At 42.8% G+C, this 14,663-nt stretch overlaps 1 non-coding gene across 1 annotated transcript; it reads right to left on the bottom strand.

The window, feature by feature from the left end:
- Positions 1-5,373: 5,373 nt before the first annotated feature.
- On the bottom strand, positions 5,374-5,445 carry trnaq-uug. Its single transcript has one exon. It is a non-coding gene; the product is annotated as a tRNA-Gln (tRNA).
- Positions 5,446-14,663: the final 9,218 nt, after the last annotated feature.

The following is a 14,663-nucleotide window of genomic DNA, read 5'->3' as shown; positions in this document are numbered from 1 at the left end:
CTTCCACTGCCCGACATTGTCTCTGGTCGAAGTCAACATCTCCCCACCTGCACGGAAAACGGTACCCGTACAGAACTGCTTTCCCCTTCGGAGGCACCGGACGGTTTGCCAGAATTTCTTCGAGGCCAACGGATAGTCGTTCTCCATGGCTTCACCAAACTCCTTCCAGTACAGAGCTTTTGCCTCCACAACAATCCGGGCCGCAGCTCGCTTAGACTGCCGGTAACTGTCGACTGTCTCTGGAATCCCACAAGCCAGCCAGGCCTGGTAGGACTCTTTCTTCAGGTGATGGTATCCCTTCTTTCCGGTGTCCACCAACGGGTTCGGGGGTTACCGCCACAACAGGCACCAGAGACCTTGCAACCACAGCTCCGAGCAGCAGCAGAGACAAAGGAAGTGGACTGTTCACAGCAAAATCTTCAAAATGCAAGCACGAGTCCTCTAATCAACTCCAGGCCTTTTATCTGCTTCACTCATAGTGACATAACAAGGGAATTGCCCACACCTGCCCATGCAATATCATGGAAGTCAATTGTCCAATACTTACGAACCCATGATATGAAGGGATTGTGTTTAAAAAATGTTTAGGTTTTCAGATTTTTATGCAATCTTTTTGTTCAACCCATGGAATAAAAGCTGAAAGTCTGCACTTCAATGGCATCTGAGTTGTTTTAATTAAAATTCACTGTGGTAATGTACAGAAACAAAATTAGAAAGAATGTGTCTCTGTCCAAATATTTGTGGTCCTGACTGAAGCTTTGTGTTTGAGGGGAAGGGTGGATGCTTCGTTACATGTGCTCTTTGTTATGTGTGGGATGCTACGGACTGTGATCCGTCCCGCAGCTCTAGCTGAACGAGTTGCCGGACTCAGGAGAACCATGTCTCCTGGTATAACTGTGTTTCGGAGCAGAGCTCGGACCGCCAGCTCAAACACTGACTTTGGGGGGGTGTGTCTTTCCGGCCTCCTTCTCTGCCAGCGAATCCAACTCACCACCAGGTAGTGATGGACAAACTAAGACGAGCACAAAAGTCCAAAAACACCGCTTGGGTTCAGATGAGGGTGGCCATTCCTACCAATCACAGCCCTCCTGGTGCCACTGTCATTGGGCATTGAAGTCCCTCAGGTGGACAACCCCGGTGGGGCACTTTCCAGTACCCCTTCGAGAGACACCACGAAGGCTGGGTACTCCAAACTGCTGTTCGGGCCGTAAGCCGAAACCAAAGTCAGAGACATGTCCCCCACTCAAAGGCGGAGGGACATGACCCTCTTGTCCACCGGGGTGAACTCCAACACTTGGGGTGGGGGCTCACAAGTGAGCACTATATTTAATTATGCAAATATCACTTGAGTATGTCTTTATTCATGCATTTAGGAGACAAATGCATGAATAAGTATCTCCAGGTCTGGCTTTGACACTACGTTTTTGATTTTGGCAATGTTTTTCAGATGGTAAAATGCAGCTGATGTTACTGACTTGATATGGCTGTTAAAGTTCAGGTCAGAGTCCATGATTACCCCTATATTTCTGACTTGATTTGAGGGTTTAAGAGACAGAGAATGAAGGTAGCTGCTGACACTTTCTCTTTGTTTCTGTGGGCCAAAAATAATAACTTCGGTCTTGTTTGAGTTTAGCTGGAGAAATTTGTTCTGCATCCACGCACTGATCTGTTGGAGGCAGTGGCTGAGTGAATCCACCGGCCCATATTCACCTGTTGTCAGTGACACATAGATCTGAGTATCATCTGCATAGTTGTGATAAGATATGTTATTACTGCGTATTAACTGCCATAGTGGCAGCATGTAGAGGTTGAACAGAAGGGGTCCCAGGATCGATCCCTGGGGCACACCACAAGTCAAGGCCATGTAGTCAGAGACACAACTCCCAATTTCAACAAAATATTTCCTGTCTTCTAGATAAGACTTGAGCCAACTTAGGGCAGATCCAGAGATGCCAACCCAGTGTTGGAGTCTGTGCAAAAGGATCCCATGATCGACAGTATCAAAGGCAGCGCTCAGGTCTAGCAGGATTGAGACAGAGACTTTGCCATCATCAGTGTTCAGGCGGATGTCGTTGGTTACCTTGATAAGAGCAGTTTGCTGTGCTATGATAGGCTCTAAAACCTGACTGGAAAACATCAAATGAATTGTTTAATAAGAGAAAATCAGTGAGCTGTTGGTAGACAACTTTTTCAAGGACTTTTCCTTGACAGACTTTAGAAATCTAATCGGTAACACATCAAGGCAGCATGTAGACGAGCTCAGACGGGTGATGGTCTCTTGGACAGTTTGGTCAGTGACAGGTACAAAGTGAGTCAGCTTAGAGTGAGTAGGTGGCCGTTGGATAGTTATATGTGTTGTGGAGTTGATGGCTTTTTTAATGCCCTGAACCTTGTCATTAAAAAACACAGCAAACTCATTACATTTAGGTGTGCAAACCATTTCTATTGGTAGCTGGGTTGGAGGGTTAGTTAATCTGTTTACTGTTCTGAAGAGGACACGAGAGTTGCTGCTGCAACTTCCAATGATTTCAGAGAAGTACCTTTCCCTTGTTCTGCATAAGATCTGGTTGTAAGCGTACAACTCCCCTTATACATTCCATAATGAACCTGGAGTTTTGACTTGCGCCACTTTCGCTCAGCTCTGCGGCACTGTTGTTTCTGTGCCCTGACTAGATCATCGTTCCTCCAGGGAGCTTTCTGTCTATGTTTTCTCAATTTAACCTTCATAGGGGCAATGGCATCCAGAACATTCAAGAAGTAACAGAATTCAGCATTTCATTTCTACAAACTGTGCCCTAGCGCTCTCATTTATTTGTCTCCTTTGGACAACTGCAGGGCCAGGCGGTGGTTTGGGAGCAACAGACAGGTCAAAGAATACACAGAAATGATCAGAGAGGGCGACATCAACCACACTGACATTGTAAATATTAACCCCCTTTGTGATGAGCAGGTCCAGAGTGTGCCCTCTGCTGTGGGTGGGGCAACTCACATGCTGAATTAGATCAAAGGTTTCAAGGACAGCATTGAGCTCTTTTGCATTTTTGTCATTGACATTTTCAACATGAACCATAAATTCACCTGTAATGACTAGACCATCAAAGTCTGTGCACACAACTGAGAGCATTTCAGTGAAATCATCAATGAAACTTTGGCTGTGCTGAGGAGGTTTGTACATGACTATGCAGAGTAAGGGAGGAGTTTGTTTTAACTCAATCTTAAAGGACACATACTCAAATGATGAAAACACACCAAATGATAGTCTGCGGGTTGCAATATTATCTCTAAACAGTGCAGAAACGCCTCCACCCTTTTTATTTTCTCGTATTTCTGATTCATGTTTGTAGTTGGGGGGAGTCGATTCGAGTAGAACTATGTTTCCTGTGTTTTTTTCAAGCCATGTTTCAGTTAATAACATAAAATCAAGATTAAAAGAAGAGATAAGATTATTGATTAAAAATGATTTGTTGCATAAAGATCTGACATTGAGTGCAGCAAGTTTGAGATTAGTTTCCTTGGGACTGGTCAAAACCTTCTTGCAGGGGATATGAACTAGATTTCTTTGATTGGACAGTCTAACTGTCCTTTTTTTGCATTCTACGCGGTGCAACTACAGGTATAGCATCAGAAGGAAGCTGTTCATCACAGGGCCCCAGTTTGACATAACCTTTCCTAGGACACTGGGGGCCCGTTTCATCCTAGCTTAGTGATCCTGGAAGCTGTGCTGTATTGGGTTAACCCTCTTGTTAGGGTTTCCCATTGCAAACAGGTCCTAGGTGACAAGCCGGACTAAGAGCGGTTCAGAAAATCTTGATGGAAATTGTTACATCTAAGTCACCTTTATCTTTCCTTTTTTGCTGCTTTACTTTAGACTTCACAACACACTGTTGGATTTTTCATGGCTACCTAGTCCCTCCAATTCATCCTCACTTCTACTCACCTGGAAGTGTTTGTCTATCCTCCCCAACCCATCGTACCAGACCCTCTACTGAATGAAGAAGACCAGATCAGCCAAGCCAAAGTCACTGAGGTAGTCGACGAGCTCCTCTGTGGCAAAGCAGCAGGAGTTGGAATTCCTCAAGTCTCTGAATGCTGTGGGACTGTCTTGGTTGACACGTTTCCACAGCATTGCATGGCAGTGGGGAAAAGTACTACTGGACTGGTAGATAGGAGTGGTGGTTCCCCTCTTTGAGAGGGGGGAGCAGAGGGTGAGTCCTTACTGCTGGGGAATCACTCTGCAAAGCCTCCATGGTAAAGTTTATGCAAGGGCAGTAAGAGATTAGAGTTGGTCTGATAGTTGAAGATCCAGATCCAGGATCAACAAATCCATCCTGGTTGTGTGAGGTATCGGGGCCAGTGTGGTTTATCTGCTTTTATTTTGGTTAATTGGGTTACTTCCCGTTGTCCTCTCATTTCAAATGTCTTGACTCCTCCTTCCCAGTGTAATTCTCCCTCAATGTAATCACCTGTCTTCCCTGTAATTGTGTAATCACTCCTGTTTTATAGTCTGTGTCTCCGTTGCATTTGTTGCCGGATTGTTTCGTTTGTTTGTATTAGAGCTACGAGCATCTTACCTTACCTCTGGTGGATAGTTGGCGCAAGTGTTAGGCAGCGGAGCCACCACCAGCGTGTAAATGTGTGTGTGAATGGTACTGTGACTGTAAAGTACCTTCGAGGATGGTAGAAAATCGCGATACAATTACACGCCATTTATTGTTAACATGTTCAAATGAAACCTAACAATTAAAGCGACGAGCAGCGTTGTATGGCCTGCAGGAGCTACCCGGCCTCGCCCCCCACCTCTACCCACTTTCACCCTCACTGCCCGCCTCTGCACGCCATCCACCCTAGCTGCCCGCCTCTATGCACCACTACCGCCCTTGCTGCCCGGTTCTTCTCTCACCACCCATCTTTGACCTAACCCCACTTGCTGAGCAGCCACTACGCGCATATAACTCCCTCTTCTCTTTCTGTAAGGCTAACTGAGCTGTATGTGGCGAAAATTGCTAGCATTGCAATCAGCATCATTAACTGACTGAAAAAAGCACATTGCTTAAGGTGCTGATTAATCTAACCATGCTAGTTATCCTAATGTGGATTAAAGTGCTAGCATTATGATCAGATATTTTCTACACTAACATTAAAGGGCATAGAAGTTATGTATGAAGATGTCTGTTATTTTAAATTGCTTAGTTCGAGTTGCTGAATTGTTTAGATCCATGTAATGAAGCGTAGAGATTCTGTTGGAATGAAAGCGCACAAATTCAAGAAAAAGATTTATTACTTAAACAATATTGAATATTATGTTTAAATTCATTAAATTGAGGAACTAGATTGTTTAGATCCATGTAACAATGATGCACAAGGACAGTTTCAAGGTTCAACTGAGATTTGAACTCAGAATACTGGATTCAAAGTCCAGAGTGCTAACCATTACACCATAGAACCCTATATACACTAACATTTTTACAGGTTTCAATAAAATAAATTCTAACCAAATGGAATATATGCTGACCAACACAAAAGATTCATGAATAAAATAATGATTATATGTAAAAAATAATGTGGCATTGTTTGTATAATAACAGTGCGATTATTTCAATAACGTAAAAAAGAATCTTCGCCCACAAGTGGCCGGGATAGGCTCAGGCAGCCCCATGACCCCGAAAGGGAAAAACGGAATAGAAAATGAATGAATGAATGAATAAAAAAGAATTTCGTTGGTAGATGCCAGAAGCTAAAGTTATTTTATATTCATAAGTTTGAGATTCTGCATTGTTTACTTCCATCTAACAATGAAGAAAGAGCATTTCCACAGTTTTTATAGATTTAACTCAGACTATTGGATTCAGAGTCCAGAGTGCTAACCATTACCCCAGGGGTGTAAGTTAATTGTTCATAGGGTCCTATAGTGTAATGATGACACTATAGAACCCTATGAACACATATTTTACAGGTTAAAAATCCCAACGACGAGTTTTCGTTTGTATCTGGTACTAAAGGTGCCTCTTCTCGAGGTCAATGGTCAACAGAGTTGGTTTTAGAGTTCAGCTAGCAGCATACATAGACCAGCCAACTCTCAGTCAGGCTCCCTGGACCGCCATACTCACAGAGACCCTTCAATAAGACACCAACAGAGACACAGTTAAATGCCTTCTCCAAATCATCAAAGACTGGATGAGCAACTCAGAACCTTCCAGCACCATACAGAGGATATGGAGCTGGTCCAACAGTGTGTTGTGAAGTGGAAGTCTCTCGTGTTCTTCAATCAGTAGAGGGTCTGGTACCATGGGTTGAGGAGGATAGACAAACACTTCCAGGTGAGTAGAAGTGAGGATGGATTGGAGGGACAAGGTAGCCATGAAAAATCTAACAGTGTGTTGTGAAGTCTAAAGTAAAGCAGCAAAAAAGAAAAGATAAAGGTGACTTAAATGTAAGAATTTCCATCAAGATTTTCTGAATCGCTCTTAGTCCGGCTTGTCACCTAGGACCTGTTTGCAATGGGAAACCCTAACAAGAGGGTCAACCCAATACAGCACAGCTGTAAAGGTTCCCCTCTTTGAGAGGGGGGACCAGAGGGTGAGTCTTTACTACTGGGGGATCACTCTCCTAAGCCTCCATGGGAAAGTCTATGCAAGGGTATTGAGAGAGTAGAATTAGTCTGATAGTTGAAGATCCAGATCCAGGAACAACAGATCAGATCCAGGAACAACACTGTGGTTTCCATCCTGGTTGTGGAACGTTGGACCAGCTCCATATGCTCTGTATGGTGCTGGAAGGTTCGGAGTTGCTCATACAGTCTTTAACCCTTGTGCTATCTTAGATGACCCCACCCTTACATTGACGTGTTCTCCCTACCATGACAAAGGTGGATAAAGGTGGAAGGATTTCATGTAATCCATGGACACCAGTGAAGATCACAAATCATTGAAGAAAAAAGCTTCAGCGCACTGTCTAGTGGGTCTGTCCGTCTAGTGTGGCAATCGTGTTTGCTTGACTCATTTGTTCAAGAAAGACATTTGAAATCTTTTGAGGTTCAGAATCCTTTGATGAGAGTAAAGATCCAGTTACATTTCCCGGATTGCTCTACTCTGGAGCCAGGCCTGGGGTTGGGGCTTGCAGGCAAGCATTTGGGGGTCGGGAGTCTTCCCACAGGCCACCAGAGGGGTCCAGCCAAATATGACAATGTGGGATCGTTTCCCTGTGGGTCTACCACCTGCGGGAGAACTCATAAGGAGGTGATGCAAAGATGTTTGGGTGGCAGTCAAAGGGGGGAGCCTCTGCGGCCCAACCCTCGGCTATAGAACTCTGCTTTTGGGACTTATGTTACCCATCTGGAAGAGAAGGAGCCTGAGCTTGTGAGGAAGGTTAAGAGGTACCAGCTAGATATATTTGGGCTCACCTTCACACACATCCTGGGACTGTGAAACTCAATCCCTCAAAAAAGGTTGGACTCTACTATTCTGGAGTTGCTCATGGTGAGAGGCGGTAGGCTGGTGCGGGATGCTTTACTGTTTGCATGACACAGGGTGGATGGTATTGCTCACCTTTTCTTCTCCGGAAAAGCCCTTTCCCTTTTTCCCAAACAATTGGAAAGAGGCTTCATTGGAGAATATGACTTTGCCCCTGTCCTCAGCAGTCCGTTCACCATACTTTTTGGAGAGAAGTAGTTTCTTTGGTGCCGGCTTTCTGCACAGTCAATTGCTACAGAGCTCCTAACTTCATGTGGACTTCAGTTTAGCCCAAGTACAGTACACACAGAGCTTCATGGAATGGGTTTCAATGGCCAAGCAGCTGCATCCAAGCCACACATCACCAAGTGCAATGTGTTGGATGCAGTGGTGTAAAGCACGGTGCCACTGGACTCTAGTGATTACTAGCACGATGATCACTGGACTCTGGATTACTGAAACTCTAGTGATTCATCACTCCAGAGAGTGGTAACGCTTTTCCATCTGGCAATCTGATGGACGAGTCTGGGATTAGAAGTTGCCAGAAGAATGTGTTGCTGTCTCATCTGGCCTTCACAGATTCGGATGGTTCATGACATCCAAAAATGAAATGTGCAGTTTTGGAAACGAAAAGACACACAAGAGTCTGCATGAATTTTAAAACCTTTTGCAAAAGGGGAGAGGTGGAAAAACACGACCTGTTGTGATTTGAGGCTGTCCACTCTCTCTGTCGTCAAGGCAAAAAGGCTTTTTTTATTATTCAGTAAGGGAAGATAAAAACATACAAAATACGTCATTAGACTGGTGTGTTTTTGTCTAGTCTGGATTGCTCCAGTACAGAAAAGAAAACAGAGACCAAAAGTCAAAAACAGGCCTACTGGTGACCTCTGCACATATTATCTGCTACTGAAGGCAGGAATAAAAAACAACAATGTTTTGTCAATGGACAGTGGAATCCACTGGGGGCATCTAAAATGCACTCTGCTGGGTGTTGATGGTACAACAATTGAGCTGAGAACTCGTCTGTGGAACTCAACGTTTTTAGAGGAGTATGCTTCCGTAAAAACCTCCCGTTTGGTGGTGAAGGCCTCTCTTGAGCTTCAGACAGATGTCAAAAATGCAATCCTAAAAGAAGAAACCCCACCCCACAATGACAACATACACACACAAAGCAACAAATGGACCAAACATCACAAAAACAGTCCCCCTCACCCCCCTCCACCAACAAGGTCATCGTCCCCATTGGGACCCGGCCTTCAATGGTGGAGGAAAGGAGGTGGACGAAGAGTGTACCAACAAACAACAACCAAACAGACAAAAACGAAACCAGGCGAACAAACAAAAAAGCAACAAACACGAAATCACAACAGACATAATCACACCTTGCCCAACTCACCACAACCCTGAAAAGGCATTTCACAAAAACACCATAAAATGTATGAACTCACAAATGCTGAAATCAAACCAACAAAGAAAAGTACCACCTGTGGGGGTTTGAAAGGAGAGTCAAAACAAACCGTTCTGACTTCTTTTCCCTGGGGAACTCAAGGCTGCAGACCTGCAGCTGTAAGGAGAGGCCGAATCTCTAGTATGTGTGTCCAAAACATAGAACTGATTGTGATTTTCGAAAGCACCGTCAGTGGATAGAATGAATGTAAGCATTGTCTGTCCAATCCTCACAATCATATTCCTTTTTTTTTTATTTTTTTTTTTTAATGGAGTATGTATGTGTGTGCTGTACGTCCATCATCCTGTTCGATAAGCAGTTCCCAGACGAACCTGCTTTGTCACACAGCTCCCCGTCCTAAATTAATCTAATTTTCCTGTTTTTTTCTGACAGCCCCAGAGGGAAGACGTTGCCTTTCTTCACCGCTCTGTCCTGTCAGACGTCTGCAGACCCTCCTTGCTGCATTTCATTTGCCTCTGCATACGCTGGTTCCCCCATAACCTCTGACCTCATGCTGTCCCCAGAGCCCCGCTTCTCATTATCTTCCTTAGCCATGTCACCAACACAACTCCAATGAAACAAAACACAATTCACACAGCGAACCACAAATGGTTTGTTAAAACACAGACAAAGCAAAGGACAACAGTCCTTAACTTTTAACACAATAAAAACTTCTACACTAAAGTACAAAATACACAACACACACTTAGGTTTCTTCACCCCTACACAAAATAAACCATTTCACTGAAATGAATCTCTCTAACTAGTATTAATTTAAATGTCCTCCCCCCACCTTTTTCTGTCTCTTTGTCACACTCACACACACACACACGCACACACACACACCCAGACTCCGTCCGTGCGCCCGCTCCACCAGCAGACTTATGCGGGAACGCGCAGCTGCCCCTACCTCTCTGTGCAAAACCTCAACCCTCTGCTCCCTTACAAAATAATAGTTCAAAACATTCCTATTTTAATTTATAATTCTTCAACAACGACAGGCTATAAAGAGGACAGTTTCATTAAACAGTGGAGGATAAAAAAGACATTGGCTGCTCCTCCTTTCCCAGCAGAATTGCCTCTCTGTCTGTCTTCCAGGTCATTTTATTTAAATTTTTATTTTTACTCTACTTTCATGTTATCAATCAATCAATCAATCAATCAATCAATCAATCAATCAATCAATCAATCAATCAATCAATCAACCAACCAATCAATCAATCAATCAATCAATCAATCAATCAATCAATCAATCAATCAATCAATCAATCAATCAATCAATCAATCAATCAATCAATCAATCAATCAATCAATCAATCAATCAATCAATCAATCAATCAATCAATCAACCAATCAATCAATCAATCAATCAATCAATCAATCTTTATTTATATAGCACTTTTTATATGAAGGCACAACACAAAGTGCTTTACATTAAAACAAAACAAAATATAAAAACAAGCATGAAGATTGAAATAAACAAGCACAAATATTTCAAAAATAGGGCCCCCTCCCCGTACCCACACACAGCCCCCCACTCCTTTCACACCTCCCACCCCCTAACTGATGGGGAAAGTCAAAGAGAAATAGCCTGAGCACGAAAACAAGATGTTGGAAACGCTGATAATTGGAACCTCGCTCTCTGTCAACAGCTGCATAACCTACAAGATGCAGCATCACAGGCGGGGACCGCTCCACCACAGCTAAGCGGTGATGCAGGTCCCCACCCAGAGCTGCAGCGGCTGAACAGCAGCCGACCCAGAGGGAAAGGTCCCAACTGAGGAAGCACCGGAAAATAAAATAAAAATGAGAATTAAAAAAGTAAACATATTGGTAACAACAAACAATAAAACATTGAAATGAGGTGAATTAAAATTGTGTGTTAAAAACCTAGTTTAAGTTCATAAAACAAGATAAAATGGATAAGTAAGTAAATTAAAAAAATATATAAATGAATAACTAAATACATAAATAAAAGTAGTAAAACATTAGCTAAAAGCCAGGTTAAAAAATTGGTCTTGAGCCTTTTCTTAAAAGTATTAATGCTCTCTGAAGGCTCTAGGGTCCTCTGGCAGACTGTGCCATAAACGGGGGCCATAGTCCGCAAAAGATGCTTCTCCGTAGGTTTTGGTTTTTACCGGTTGAAAGGTTAATAGACCAGTGCCAGAGGATCTCAGGGTCCGCAAGGGTTCATACTTTACTAAAAGATCTGATAAATAAGAAGGCGCAAGACCGTTTAGACATTTAAAAACTGTTAAAAGTATCTTAAAATCAATCCTGAAGCATTGAGGGTCACAAGCATTATATGACCCTCAGTGATGCTTTATCTAAGTCCAGATGGAATTTCTAAAGACCAGTAATAGTCCACCTCATCATATGTTCTGCACTTTGCCCCCACACCGCCAGCCGAGACCACCATTTTTACTCCGTCTAAAAACTGCACCCTCACGCCCATCCCAGCCCCAACCATCATCATCATCATAAGTTTCCCTGTCAGATTCTCCCTCAATATTATCTACTCTATATACATATCATGAGAAGCTTAAAATGCCAATTTAGTATAGGATCCATTATTCAACTGTAGTATTTATGTGTTTATCAACACTATATCCTAATGCTAATAGAGTATAAGATATTAAACTATAATATTTATGTGTTTTTTAATATCATATCCTAATCCAGAGGTCTGTGCTCCTACTTTAACAGACCCTGCCTTGTGTTGACACCATCCGATTTCCAGCAGAGCTGCTGCTTCAGAGCACAGACTTGGCTTCCACACTCACATATGCAGCCGGGCACTTCATTCACACCAACACCACATAGCAGAACGTTCAACACTGCAGAACCTCTACTAGCCTAAACGTGTTTATCTAAAACACCATGGTTAATCTAAAGCGCTCAATCCTTTGATTTTCTTGCGCGTTTGGTCCCTCAACTTTTTCTGTAGGTTCTTGAGACTGGCCAATTTGTTTTTTCGCTCACCTATTACAGTATCTCGCGATTTTTGGTCTCTTAATTTTATTCTATAGTTTCTTGAGCCTACTCAATTTTGAAATTCAGCGGTCCTCAACTCCCCAGGCTTCGAACCTAGTAAATCAGCCTCCCGTCAGAGAACTGTTGGAGCCACTACCTCAAGGACAATTAATCACTAATTTCTTTCTTCTATTTTGTAAAATTCAACTTCACTTTTCTTTTGTGCACTTTGACTTTAGTTTTTTCAAAAACTGTACTTTTCCAGAATGCACAATTCTACACTTTTCTGAGTTACTCACTTTGTGGACATCAGACACTTGATTTGGCTACGCCCAATACAGAATTTGATTAACAGGTTTCTGCTTACCTTTGTGGGGTGCATCCGTGTCGTCAGTCCACTCGTCAGAAACCCTTCATCCAGGCCAAATTACTCCGGAAAACTGTCCTTAACCACCCCGTCCGTACTTCCAAATTGTTGCTGTCTCGTCCGAAAAGACACACAAGAGTCTGCGTGAATTTTAAAACCTTTTGCAAAAGGGGAGAGGATGAAAAACACGACCTGTTATGCTTTGTGGCTGTCCGCTCTCTTTGTCCTCAAGGTAAAAAAGCTTTTTTTTATTATTTAGTAAGGGAAACTAATAACATACAAAATAGGTTATTATCCTGGTGTTTTTTTGTCTAATCTGCATTGCAGGTGTTGTGGTTCCATAAACACTTCAGTACAGAAAGAAAACAGAGACCAAAAGTCAAAAACAGGCCTACTGGTGACCTCAGCACATATTATCTGCTACTGAAGGCAGGAATCAAGCATATTTTTGCAATGCAATATACATGCATATATGGAATCCATTAAATGCTTGATAAAAAGAATATAGAAAATATAATAGAAGCCCTGTAATGGATAATGAAAAGATCATAGAAAATGGGACCCCTGTTCACCTCCACAAACAGTACATTTGGGACTGTATTGTGCAGAGTGTGAAATCTGGTGGAGGAGGAATTATGGTGTGGGCCTGTTTTCTAGGACTTGGGCTTGGCCCCTCAGTTCCAGTAAAAGGAACTCTGCTTCAGGATACCAAAACCTTTTGGACAATTCCACGCTCCAACACCTTTGGGATGAATTAGAGCGGAGACTGAGAGCCAGACCTTCTCGACCAACATCAGTGTGTGACCTCACTAAGGCGCTTTTGGAAGAATGGTCCAAAATTTCTAGAAACACACTCCTCAACTTTGTGGACAGCCTTCCCAGAAGAGTTGAAGCTGTAAGAACTACAAACAGACAGTTTTAGACACATTTAGTTGTAGGTGTGAGCTTTGCAATCATGTACTTAACATTGGTCATGACTGATGTTAGCTGCTGTGCAGCTTGATGTTTGTTTTTTGTATAAACATGTATAATAGCATGACAGGTTACTGTTGCTGGACAGCAACTTACCAGATTGATAATGCACAGGCTAAACAACAGTGGACCTCGGATGGACTCTTGTGGCACTCCAATAGGGTGTACACAGGTTGTAGATTTGGTTTGATGAACCCTAACACACTGTAACCTTGATGTGTACAACTCTATCCATTTTTACAATTCATCAGAGAAGTAAAAATGAGTGATGTTTTAACAGAATCTGGTGGTTGACCTTATCAAAGGTTTTACTGAGGTAAAAAAAACTTGCCCATCAACACCTGAATCAAATTTGGATTTGATGTTCTCCACAAGGTGTCAAACAACTGTCTCTGTTGAGTAATGCTTTCTAAAACCAAATTGAATGCTATGGAGCATCTGGCTATTACTTAGATACAGCATGAGTTGTTCTGCCACCAATTTCTCATTTTTGATACAAAAGAAAGTATATTGATTGGTCTTTAATGACTAGTTATCGTTGGTCTCCGTATCTGAGAATTGGTGTGATTGGAAATACACCATCAATTATAGAATCATTAATGATGTCTTCAATTGGTGGGAGGAGAGGTTATTTGAGAGTTTTAAGAAATAATGTTTCCAAGCCTTAAGCTCTAGAGCTTTTAGGCCCACAGATCACCTTCTCGACCTGCGATTGGGACACTGTGTGTATGTCTGGAACTTCAGTGTTTTTTTTGTTTTGTTTTTCTTTAACTTGTCCTGTCCAACAGATGAGAATTGAGGGCCTCTTGTGTTGGACATATTTTACTTTAACAACAGTGGTTGTTAACCTTCAGATAAACCAAAGGTATGTCTGAATAAACCCCTTTTGTAATTTAGGCCAAACTTATTAATTTCGATCATGTTTGAAAATCTTTGGTGTTGGACCGGACGGAAAAGGAAAGAAGGGAAGAAGAGAGAGGGACGTTAGAGAGAGGGGGGGGGGGTGATAGTGGGAGGGGGGGGGGGGGGGATAAGACCATGAAGCAGCATAGAGCAGACAGGTTTACTGGTTGTTTATCATTACGGTAAGGTTCAAATGTAGTACAAAAAGGGCGGGGCCTGTCCACACACACACTCCAATGTTATCAAAACACCTGCTAGCTGCAAAAAATGTCCACATGTCAACATGTACACAAAACAGATAGTGTTCACACACGCATACTTATGCCTTAAAACCAACTAGTGTGAAATCTTTCATTCATTCAATCATGCAAACTATTAGTGCAAAGGTGAGCCAACACCCGTGCTCAGGTGAGTGTTTATGTTCTTCTAAAATGGATGGTGGAATGTGAAAAGAATGAGGGGGAGTGCCCAGCCACCCCCACACCAAGACCCCCGCCGCAGCAGCAGCGGCAGCCGGAACCCCTCAACGCCACAAGGCAGCAGGCAGGGAACA

Source organism: Oryzias latipes, chromosome 23, assembly GCF_002234675.1.
Source record: "Oryzias latipes chromosome 23, ASM223467v1".
NCBI classification, from domain to species: domain Eukaryota; kingdom Metazoa; phylum Chordata; class Actinopteri; order Beloniformes; family Adrianichthyidae; genus Oryzias; species Oryzias latipes.
This window is presented reverse-complemented; position numbering and strand designations above follow the sequence as displayed.